We start from the raw sequence: 13,347 nt of genomic DNA on the forward strand, positions 1-13,347 counted from the left end.
CATAGCTCTTATGATTTATCCCTATACAAAACAGGACATGAAATGAATTGTTTATTATGATCTATGAGATAATAATAGATTTTCAAATGTTTTTTTTTATGACTAACAGACGATTTGTTTCATGTTTAAACAAGCTTTACAGCGTATATTTTTGATATCGATATTGGTTTTACTACAAAAGGTTAGGTACTTAGGTAATTACCCATTCGTTATGGAATCAGATGATACTAAAAACATGCATGTTGGCTCACTTGTTTCGTTCGACATAATTATAATTTTCTATGCACTGGCAATTAACTGTTTCTAAACGTAATGTGCGTTAGAAAGGAAACAGTTAATTCTTCCGTTCATAGTTAAGGAAATTCTACGTTACGTATAACTTAATCTCAATTTTACTTAAGACATGATATTTTTTTATTTATCTCATGTTAATCCGGAAAACTTAAAAATTGGGATTTTACAGATTATAATGGAGACTTTCTGGCGTAGAAAAAGATAATATTCAAATTAATTTTTTTACACGAACACATCTTACGTCCTAATAACTTCGGGGTTTGTGTTATAGATAGCAGCCAATTCAGAGACCAACTAAATGCATATACGAGTAAGATATCATAAAAATTGGTCAAGCCATTCTTAGCAGCACGGTAACTAAAATTGTGAACACACAAGTATTTTAGAAATGAACCTAAGGACTTAAAATAATATGTCACAAACGAAAAACCATATTTAAGCATATGTTAATTTGGCTTAACTTAGTATCTGATGAAGACAGCAATCTTTTAAAGAAATGACCACATTTGCAGTCTATATAATTTATACGCGGATGCTATTAATGGATCTCTGGTATATCCATTAAGCCAATGTGGTGTGAATTTCGCACTTACATCAAATTTAGCTTTTGCGCCTTGGAGTCTCACTCCATTCATTTACTCTTGTTTTACGCGTTGGATCAGTGTTCCTTAGTAAGCCTAAAACGAATTTCTTCCGTTGATGATTTCATCATAATGATCAATATGATGACTGATGAATAGTTGATAAGCATAACACTAATATTGTCAACGCGAAAATATGTATTGTTACCTCTTCACGCTCAAACTCTTTTGATTAAATTTCGTATGGGGGAAACGTAGACGACGCTTAATACATAAGCTACTCTTACACGACTTCGTTAAAGGAGGGATATGTTTTTTTGCAGCTATAACAAACGGAAAAAACACGAGCGTCAGCTAGTGGCAAACTAAAATACATAACAAGTTCTATATATATAGACTTTCTTTTTAGCTAAGGCGTATCGCTTGTTTTTGTCGATACATGAAATTATGAGCCTGTGATGTATGAAATCAAGTGAAGTGAGAAATCATGTGCCTAAGATGTTCTAAAACTCTAAAATAACTTTCAGTGTTGCTAGATTCGTCGTGAATGTTATTATGTTATGAGGCGTAGTGTTTAGCGGTACAAAAGTCAATACTGCAAGAACGTTTCCCATTCCAAGCCATACCTGAGTAGCGGGGAGTTTAGTAAAACATTCAAGTCACAGGCACATATACAACAAGTAGGTATTCGTGGATCAAACAAATGTTCGTTTCAGCTGGGTGAACTCTACCAAAAACTATAAAGTTGTTGGATTATATTCTAGAGTAAAAAAATACTTGAACTTTTTAAAACTGGATATCTTACAAAGAAAATTTATCAGCCTTTGTAGACAAATGAAAGATCCGCCGTATAGAGTCGGGACACATGCGGAGTACGAAACGCAGCGTCAGTGGAGCGACTGCCACGTCTGCAGCTCGTAATTAAGGACTCCGGTTAGGTTTTAAAATATCGTTAAATATGACGTGGGTGTAAACCTTTTCTTCAAGTTTTGATGAATTGCACATGAAAAATTGTTAAAAATACATTTTAATTCAAAACCTGATTTGCCAGAGCGATTCGAATAGCATATCGATCTTTTGCAATGTTCTCTAAACCAATTTTATGAATTTCTTCAAATGTTCGTACCTATTTACTGTCAATATTATGAGCAATAACTAGCAGGTCTCTATCTAAAGTCATTATGGTCGTTGGCCAGCCCGCCTCGCGTGTTGCCTGTTCCATAACAATAAACGCCTTGATAATAAATCGCGAAGTGAATCGCGGCGAGTGGTTAGCGCGCCAAATGACTTGACCGTATCGATCAAATATCTCGTACGGACGAGCTAACATTGTACGAACGAGAAATTAGAAAAGCAACCTTATTCAATGGAAATAAGTGCTTTGTTGTTGTCATGTTTATGAAGTTATGTGTTGGGTGTACAGTTGCGAAACGGTTGGATCGCGTGACGCCGCGGGGTAAAGCAATGTGGAACTTTGGGCCTCACCTACATCCGCGAGAAGTTCAGAATCGCCTATCTACATTCCGATAGCGTTCGATTTACATTTAGATATATTCAGGGCAATCGTTTTTACCTGCCGTGGCTACCATTTTTATTTATGAACGAAGATAAATCCACCCTTCCGTTGCACGTTAGTAGTGGCAAATTTTGCATGAAAAGCTACCCTTTAGGGATTCGCAAGTAAATGTGTTTTTAAATTTCATTGAGTATCAGCTGGTTAGGGAATTTCGCTTTGCTTAAATGTTTTGAGTTTGACGTAGCTTTATAATTATTATGATGATATAATTTTGTCCGTAAAGCGAAAGTTTGTTTGTAATTTCATCAACTTGTTTTTACTGTTTTTACCCGTAAGTGCTTGTGTTTTTTTGGAGGGTTCACAAACACACAAGGAGAAGCGGCCGTGGATTACACAAAATTCTTGTCATACGCGAGGATCAAATCCGCGACACATCGTACAGTCAGCACCAAAAGTCGATGAACAGAATCAACTTGACAAAGCACCTGTTCACAATAAAATGCCATAAGTTATAGTCGCAACTAGGAAACAAAATAACCTGTACACCAGAAATTTACAAAAGTCGTTAAACACGAGTATTTCAAAAGTATCTGTGCACTAGTATTCCTAAAGTCGCTGTACACCATCAATCCAAATGTCGCTAAACATCATTGTATCAAAAGTCACTAAACAGCAGTAAAGACAAAAATAGGTTAACAAAGTATATTTTTAATGTTGCCGTGTGTTAATATAGTTTTGACGCTTATGTTGTTCAGCTACTTTTGGGACAGTGTTTGCTTGACCTTAATAATGTATGTGAACACGTTAGTATCTATTTCAATACTTATTTACAAAGCAATTATATTTTATTGTCAGTAATCATACTAATCTATAATATGAAATAACATAAACATAACTCTAATGATCTACGAAGCGATTATTGTGACGGTACTTGTAATTTACTTTGCGCGAATCTTACAAAACCTACCTTCCTTTAATTTTTAATTTATTATTTCTATTCACATGACTTGTGATAATTTTAGTCTAGCGTATGATTGTCGTAGTGTAAGGTTTTATTAATTTTAATCCTAAGTTTATTTCTTTTATTCATTTTCTTGATTTAAATTGATTCTGATTTCAATGATGACACTGGCCATACTGACGACGCCGCGACGGTGGGTTTATAAAAAAATAATAAAAAAAGAAAAAACAACGCGGGGGGTCGGATTGAGCGGGGGAATTGAGATGTGAACTTTTGTAACAACGGACTGAAAAATAAAGAATTTCATAAATACACGTTGGTGTTATATTTTCTGAGTACCCTTATAGTAGTCTGAAGTAATTGAAAGGTTTTGTAAGTGCATAATTGTTTATTTATATTATTGAGGTACATCAATCGATAAATATCACAATAATGCCGTATAATGTGCATATTACGGAGCAACAATAATTGTAAGTAGGTATTAAGATTGCTGTAATTAATAAAAACAAATAAAGTGTGCATTATTTCTAAAACATTTTAATAATTAAACAGTTTTAATTTTAAATAAATAACATTTATTTATTTGATATTTTTACATAAAATCGATCAAAAAGTCTAGGAATCGATTGCCAGAACGAGTTAGTGTTATATTTTTATTATTAAATCAATCATTTGGTAAAATTCAAGCACATATTGATAAGTGTGGGTGCATCTATTACTTACCCGATAAGTACTCAGTCGCATCATTGCAAGAAAGAAATATATGTTTATGTCTAATCATAGCTAAACATTGTTTCAGCGCACCACCGTATATCTTTGGTTAAGGCGTTGGGATGACGATGGTCACATAAGGGAGTTCAAAAAAACAGGAAGACCTAGAAAAACATCTCGCCAACAAGACCAAACAATTATTAACGCTTTCAGAAATAACGGTTTCACTCGTACTGATGTAATAGCCATCAATAATAACTTGTCCCTTAATACAGTAAGGCGCCGACTGCACGAAGCAGGTATTCATCACCGAGTACCAGCCAAAAAACTCATGTTAACAGCAAGACACAAATTGCAAAGACTCGAATTTGCGCAAAGATTTTTGAATTATGATTTTACAAATGTCATATTTTCGGATGAAAAAACATTTCATTCTACCGAAAATGGTCGTATGTCGCTCTGGCGCATAAATAATACTCGATATGCAGAACGTAATATAATCGATAACCGTGCCAGTGGCAGAATATCTGTTGGGTTTTGGGGTTGGATGTGCTCTGGTGGCCCTGGAGAACTAATCGAGATAGGAGGTCGATTAAATAGCGCGGGCTATATAGATATTTTGAACGATGTTTTGTTGCCGACGACACAAGTTATGTTGCCAGAAGAGAGGCCAATAAAATTCGTTCACGATAACTGTCCAATTCATAAAGCACGTGTATGCCGAGTATGGTTTAATGAAAACACTGAGCAAATTATGGAGATTCCATTCCCGCCGAAGAGCCCGGACCTCAACCCCATAGAAAATTTGTGGGCTCTTATGGTGCAAGCATGGGATCCCGATACACTCCGCACCCGACAAAATATAATAGCTCATGCAACAGAAATTTGGGAGAGATTTAGGGGCCAAAATATTTGTAAAAATATGGTAGGTGTAAAGATGAATATTGGTATTGAACTAGCGCCATCGGCGCAGAGTTGAACTGTCAACTCGATAGATGGCGTTAGTAGAAAAATTATAAGTCGCAATCGTTTGCTTCACACAAATCACTTAGGCTAGTTGAATATAATAAATTTTTGTCTTCTTGTGTTCACTTTGAAATCTAGTGTTTTATTTCAATTAACCTAGTTCGAATACAGTTGACGCGTCTGAGGAAGGAGTTTGTACATGGTCCTTCGTAGCCGGTTGTGATCAGTGAAGTGCCGGTTTGTTGGTGTAATCGCGTTGGTTCCCGAGATCCTAGTGTCGGCGGCGCACCCAGGATTGAGCAGTGGATCGCTGCTCGGGGCGCAAACCTCCAGTGGCAGCAGCCTGCGGGAGACCAGCGGAGCGAAGCTGTGTTGAGCTGTGGCTGAGCGGCGAGCGTCGCGTACGAGCCGAGTAAGCAGCCGGGGGCGACGACACCGGACACACAACGGAATTACAAGTGAGGTGATATTGTGCCTGGACAACTGTGAGTACTTTTGATTTACTAGTTTGAACCTTCTTCTCAAGAGATAATTAACTTAGAAATTTTGCAAGTGGTTTGTGGACATAGAAAATTTTAAAGTCAGTGAATTAGGACTTAGAAAAAATAGTGAAAAAGTGAAGTGACGGGGAATCCATGCCCAAATTTTTACAAGTGTTTCAATTGTAAAAGACTTAGAAAAATTCAACGATAATTTTCAGTGACTTAGCAAATTCAAAACATTGGACTTGTAAAATTTTAATAATCTATTACGACACTTAGAATATATTGCTACAACAAAACTTCGGTGGACTTTTTTCTGTTGTATAGTTTGATTGAATAATATAAACAATATGGAATCCTATTATAAATTGCAATTAGAAGTACAAAAAACTATTACACGAGCCAAAGCTAATTATAAAAAGTCACCAAAAGATCGCCTTACGAAAACTTATGTAGAAGTAAGGTTAGAAAGTTTGGAAACTCAGTGGGCTTCGTTCACTGAAACCCACCGCAAAATTCTAAGTGAAGTTAAGGATATTGAGTATAACAAATCACAGTATTGTACGTCAGAAGTTTATGAGTCAACAGAGGATCTTTATTTAGACTATAAAACAGAATTAAAAGAATTACTTGTTAAACTTGATAAATTAAACATAACACAAAATGTATCACAGTCAAGTCCGGATGATAAATCTAATAATAAAACTTGTAATGTAAAGCTACCTAAAATTACCTTACCAATATTTTCGGGACAATATTCCGAGTGGATCAGCTTCCGTGACTTATTTTTATCGTTAATACATAACAACCAGTCGTTGGACGACGTACAGCGATTGCAGTACCTAAAAAGTCACTTGTCTGGGGAGGCTGATCAACTATTGAGAAATGTACCTATTAGCAACGTTAATTACAAGATATGTTGGGAGCAGTTAAACAATCGTTATAACAATAAAAAACATATGGCAAATTGTATTTTAAAGAGATTCTTAAGTCAGAAAAATATTACGTTAGAGTCAGCAACTTCTCTTAGGGAATTACTGGATACAAGCAACGATTGTTTGAATGCACTCAAGAATTTGGGGATAAATGTGGATTCGTGGGATATTATTGTCATACATCTTTTATGTTTGAAATTGGATTCAGAATCCCGGAAATTATGGGAGGCGAAGATCTGTGAAGTCTCAGAAGATTTACCCACATTAGATCAATTTAAAAAGTTTTTAGAGCAACGTTTTCGCTCCCTAGAATTTCTAGATAATAAGGGATCTAAAACTAATGTCTCCAAAAATGTTCCGGTAAAAACTCTGCATGTTGCTGCTATATCTTGTGTGTTTTGTAATTCTGATCATAAACTTGGTAATTGTAAAAAATTTTGTAGCGAAGATGTCACCACACGTCGTAATTTCGTCCAATCCAAAGGATTATGTTTTAATTGTCTCGGTCCAGGCCACGCGGTATATGCCTGTCATTCACCTTCCAGATGTAGAATATGTAAACGCAAGCATCACTCTTTACTCCATTCTAAAGACGTGTCAATATCAACTGACCATAAAGAAGAAACCAAGCAATGAGTTGATAGCAACCAAAGTGAGACCACTAGCACGGCAACAAATTGCGCTGCTACTGTTAGCAGTCAAGATTTGTTACCCACGGCCTTAGTAAAGGTTAAATCCAACACGGGCACAGAGACAACTCTGCGCTCGTTGCTAGACCAATGTTCCCAAGCCTCGTACATCACGGAGTCAGCAGTACAGCTCCTGGGACTGAAAAAATACAAGGGTTATAACTATGCACTAAGGTTAGGAGAAGATGAAGCAGGTTGTGCATTGACCTCAAAATATATTGTATACGTAAAATTGCAATCAATGTACAACCCCAACTTTACTATAACAGTCAAAGCTTACGTTCAGAAGAAGTTAACCTCAGTTCTTCCTTCACAAAAAATAATGTTTCCATTGTGGGCTGAACTTAAACAATACAACCTAGCAGACCCAAATTGGAATACACCAGGAAAAATAGACATGCTGATAAGTTCCTCGGTGTATAGCAAAGTCCTCAAACAGGGACTTAGTAAGGGTCCCCCGGATTCTCTTATAGCACAAAATACAGAATTGGGGTGGATATTGTCTGGCGAAATTCCGAGTAAGAATATTAATGAAGAAAGCACAAGCCTCAACTATCTAACGTTAGAAAGGGATCCAAATTATCTTCTTAAGAGATTTTGGGAGTTAGAGGAAATGTCAGTGCCGACAAGACATTTTACGGCAGAAGAAAAGGAATGTGAAGTATTTTATAAGAAAACAACACGAAGAGATTCATCAGGCCGTTATATTGTCAGATTGCCTTTTAAAGCAGCTACACCAAACTGCGTACATGGTCAAACAAAGGATATCGCATTACGTAGATTTTTTAGTTTAGAAAAACGGTTAGCTCAAAATTTGGAGTTAAAAAGGCAATATTCAGACGTAATAAACGAGTATCTTGATCTAGGTCATATGGAAATTATTCCACCAGAACAAGTCAATCGAAAGGATGTAGTATATTTGCCGCACCATGCGGTTGTAAGAGAGGATAAGACAACTAGCAAAGTTAGGGTGGTATTTGACGCCTCTTGCATAGGTAAAAATGGTGTGTCACTGAATAGTGAATTAATGATCGGCCCAACCTTACAAGCGGATTTACGGCACACAGTAATGAGGTGGCGTATGCACCCGATCTGCATCGTTGCAGATATCATCAAAATGTATAGGCAAGTAATGGTTGATAAGGAAGATGTAGATTATCAAAGACTGTTGTGGCGGCAAGATAGTAAGGAAAATATACAGCATTTACGCCTTTTAAGGGTAACATTTGGAACTGCATCGGCGCCATACTTAGCGGTGAGAACATTGCATCAGATTGCAGAAGATGAAGGGGAAGAGTTTCCAGCCGCAAAGGATATTGTTCTGCAGGGTTTTTACATGGATGATTTGATGGCTGGCTGCGAAACTGTTTCTGAAGGAATAGAAATTTATAACCAAATGAAGAAATTATTAGCTAGAGGAGGTTTTGAACTGCAGAAATGGAGAAGCAACAACAAAGATTTATTAAAGCATATAAAAACTGATCAAGAAAAAGAACAAGATTTTGAATTAAAAATAGACAAAATAATAAAAATATTAGGACTTACCTGGTGTAGAGACACCGATGAATTTGTGTACACGGTGAAGCTGCCTCCGTTGAAAATACCTGCAACTAAAAGAAGGGTTATTTCTCATATCTCCATGTTGTTTGATCCGCTGGGTTGGCTGGCACCTGCAATAATAAAAGCAAAAATATTAATACAAAGAATATGGTTATCAGGAATTGACTGGGATGACGAGTTACCGTCGTCTTTATTTAATGAGTGGTGTACTTACCGCAATGAACTCATGCAACTGGTTCAACTTCGTATTCCTAGATGGTTACGAGCCTCTCACGGTGACGCTTTGGAACTACATGGCTTCAGTGATGCGTCCAATTATGCTTACGCTGCCGTGGTGTACATGCGAGTGGTTAGTCAGCAAGGTGTTGTTCATACAAGATTGGTGACAGCAAAAACTAAGGTTGCACCAATCAAGCAGATCTCCATACCGCGTTTAGAATTGTGCGGAGCGGTATTGCTAGCCAAGTTATTGAGTGAAGTTGCTGATGTATTGAATATTGCCAAGGAACATATTCACGGGTGGACAGACTCTACGGTGGTGCTCGCTTGGTTAAGTAAACATCCATCTAATTGGCAAACATTTGTAGCCAATAGAGTGTCAGAGATCTTAGCCGTCGTAGATAGGAGTCAATGGTCGCATGTAAGATCAGGTGATAACCCGGCAGATTGCGCTTCGCGTGGAATGAAACCAGCTGAGTTAATCTCCAATCAGTTGTGGTTGGAAGGGCCAATATGGTTAAAAAATAAGGAGATCGACTATGGAAAGGGTGAAGAAAATACAACAGACCTAGAAGAAAAAGCAAAGAAGATTTTTATAACAATTAATAACGACGAACTTCCAGTATGGACTAAGTTTTCTTCACTAAGAAAATTGGTCAGAGTAATCGCGTATTGTCTAAGATTTATTAAAATGTGTAAAAGCAAACAAAGCCAATCTGATAAATTTCCTGTGTGGTTAACAGCGGAAGAACTTAATAAGGCATTAACTACATGTATTAAGCAATGTCAAAGTCAGCATTTTAATAAAGAGATTGAAAGTCTACATAAACTAAAAAAGGTAGAAAAGAAAAGTGTACTTACCTCGCTTAATCCATTCGTCGATCACGATGAGATTCTTAGAGTAGGTGGACGCTTGGAAAGAGCCCTAATTGACCATAATAAAAAACATCCAATTATAATACCTGCAAAATCTCATTTTACCGATTTGTTAATAGCTAACGCACACCAGATGACGTTGCACGGCGGACCACAATTGATGGTCAATTATTTGCGATCGAAATATTGGGTTCTGGACGTTAAAAATCGATGCAAATTTTATGTGCGGAAATGCGTAACATGTCTTCGTCATGCAGCTCAGAACTCAGAACAGCTTATGGGTCAACTACCTAAAGCAAGAGTGACCCCATGTCGCCCGTTCCATCAAGCGGGCGTTGATTATGCTGGTCCTATTAACATTAGGACTTCCAAAGGCAGAGGACATCACGCTTATAAAGGTTATATTTGTTTGTTTGTGTGTATGGCTACTCGAGCTATACACCTCGAGGCTGTCAGCGATTTGACGTCGCAAGGATTCCTAGCAGCCTTTAAGAGATTTGTTGCTAGGCGTGGATATTGTGCAGATCTTTATAGCGATAACGGTACAAATTTCGTCGGAGCTGCAAAGGAATTGAAGGCCTTACTGACTGCTGAGAGATCAAGCGTTGTTAAGGAGATAGCAGAGTGGTTAGGGGGCAACGGAACCAAATGGCACTTTATACCACCTCACGCTCCCAATTTTGGCGGATTATGGGAAGCCGGTATAAAATCGACAAAACATCACCTGAAGAGGATTATCGGTAACAATACTCTGACTTATGAAGAGATGGCTACGGTGCTGTCGCAAATAGAGGCCTGTTTGAATTCCCGTCCCATGTCCCTTTTAAGTAGCAATAGTGAAGACCAAGAACCATTAACTCCGGGACACTTCTTAGTCGGAGAACCTCTCGTACTTGTGCCGGAGTTTAACTATGAGCAATCAAATATATCAACCTTGAAGCGTTGGCAACATTGTCAGCGAATGGTTCAAGATTTTTGGCGACGCTGGTCAAATGAGTATATGACACAGTTTCTAAACCGTTATAAGTGGGCATATCGAACTCCAGAACCAGCTATTGGAGATATTGTGTTGGTAAAGGAGGACGACCTACCGCCTGCCCGTTGGCTTTACGGTATTATTGAAGAAAAGCATCCAGGGTTGGACGGGATAACACGTGTCGTGACATTAAAGTGTAAGGGGTCTCACATTAAAAGACCTGTGTCTAAATTATGTGTGTTACCTGTCAGTAATTAAACTTAAAATATAAATAAAATAATAATAATTGTAATTATTTTAGGCTTGTTATGGACAAAACATTATGCCAAGGTGGGCGGTGTTTCAGTTTATCACGTTTTGTCCATGGTGGGCGGAATGTAAAGATGAATATTGGTATTGAACTAGCGCCATCGGCGCAGAGTTGAACTGTCAACTCGATAGATGGCGTTAGTAGAAAAATTATAAGTCGCAATCGTTTGCTTCACACAAATCACTTAGGCTAGTTGAATATAATAAATTTTTGTCTTCTTGTGTTCACTTTGAAATCTAGTGTTTTATTTCAATTAACCTAGTTCGAATACAGTTGACGCGTCTGAGGAAGGAGTTTGTACAGTAGGTAATATGCGCGAACGTCTCCAGGCAGTAATAGACGCGAATGGAGGCCATACCCGCTATTAATTATTATTTATATATTAAAATTTTTGATTTTGCGTTAAGATTTATATTATAATATCTAAAATATTTTCATTTGAATTTTTGATTGTGCTATTAATAAATAAATGATTACGTTTTTAATTATACTTTTATTCAGACCCAACACTTTGTTCTATAATAATAATATCAGCAGTTTCTATATTTAGTAGTAGTTAGTTTAGTCAGGTGAAATTTGCTGTTTAGTGACTTTTGATACAATGATGTTCAGCGACATTTGGATTGATGGTGTACAGCGACTTTAGGAATACTAGTGCACAGATACTTTTGAAATACTCGTGTTTAACGACTTTTGTAAATTTCTGGTATACAGGCTATTTTGTTTCCTAGTTGTGTTGTATAACTTATGGCATTTTATTGTGAACAGGTGTTTTGTCAAGTTGATTCTGTTCATCGACTTTTGGTGCTGACTGTACATTGTGGGTTTTTCGTCGTGACATGAACCACTTGGCTATCTGTGCAGTCCTCTTTAAAATAGCTTTTCCTGTATTTTTTTTAAATACTAAAAAGGTTTTTACTTTATACACACCCACAATTCGTTTGGCGCATCGCATCACGTGTTTGTGATGTTTATTTGACCTATAAACCCGATCCCAAAAACTTGGCGTTTGTGCAAGTGAGGTTTATGTCTGTAAACACGTCTAAGAGAACTCTATAAAAACTGCATGTTTTAATACGTTACGAAATATTTGTATTAACTACTCTATATTGGTACAGTGCAGCAGTGCGAAGTTTAAATATTTTTTTAATCCCGAAACAAACAGTATTTTTTCTTGTACTCTGTTTTTCTAGTAATCTGAGCCATTGGCATAAAGTATAGGTTTCGTGCACTTTTCCACAACTATAGCAAATTCTGATATCGACCTCTTTGGCTAAGGGAACGTCGAAATTTTTATTTTTGTATCAAGTCGAGACGAATTTTCAATATTTTCGATGATGATTTGAAATATCGCGTGCCGTCACAAACCGCTTCAAAACGTAGCAGTTAGTGACACGCGTTAGTAGCGATTTTCTGTCTTTCTGTAAAGCTGAGTAGTAAGGTTATTTATTTCGACAAAGCAAAACTTCCGTGATGTATGCATACTAATAATGTATAACCAGCTAAATAGATATCTATAAATCGCTGAGTAGATAATTTTCTAACCCAGTAAAAGTCTCTACTTTTTTAATACGAAGCTTTTTTCTGGATGGGAACTCATCAAATGACATCTGAGCGAAAGCGAAAGGGGGTGTCAGACTTTCATTAAATCAAAAAATCAAAGCGATTATGTTTCAGGCAGCCCGTTTTTTCAAGAAAATTTAAAACGTTGCCATAAAGACTAGTTGCACGCAAGTACTTAGTATCCAGACGAATACTTAAATAAAAAGATACATCCCTGCACGTACGAAAAGAAGCCATTTTAAATACAGAAAGGTTATTTTAGGAAATCAAGGAAGTATTAAGGATAGAATTTTAAATCATGTCTAATGCAAAAATATGTGCTACCATTTGAATATTAATAGGTGCGACAAGTAGAAAATAAACCGGTATTGTATATGTAAGTTGCAAAGTAATATTACCTCACGTTTCTGCAGCGTATTAACAAAACTATCGCTCTGTTATTTATGCCGCAGGAAATTAGCATGCATTATAACAATAAATTACATGGTAATTACGTAACAGGCAATCTCCCGGCAGTTTTACGATGGATCTCGATGTCATTATTAATAACGTGACATTCAACATGAAATGGCTGAAGTGCTTGCTGAATTTCAGGCGATAATGTCCAGTTAGGCAGTCTTTATGTTAATTGAAAACTCATTGCTTTGGACTTTGAATCCTTATCGATGATTAGTTCCTAATTAAAATGTATGAAATAAACGGACAAGA

Source organism: Trichoplusia ni, chromosome 3, assembly GCF_003590095.1.
Source record: "Trichoplusia ni isolate ovarian cell line Hi5 chromosome 3, tn1, whole genome shotgun sequence".
NCBI classification, from domain to species: Eukaryota; Metazoa; Arthropoda; class Insecta; order Lepidoptera; family Noctuidae; genus Trichoplusia; species Trichoplusia ni.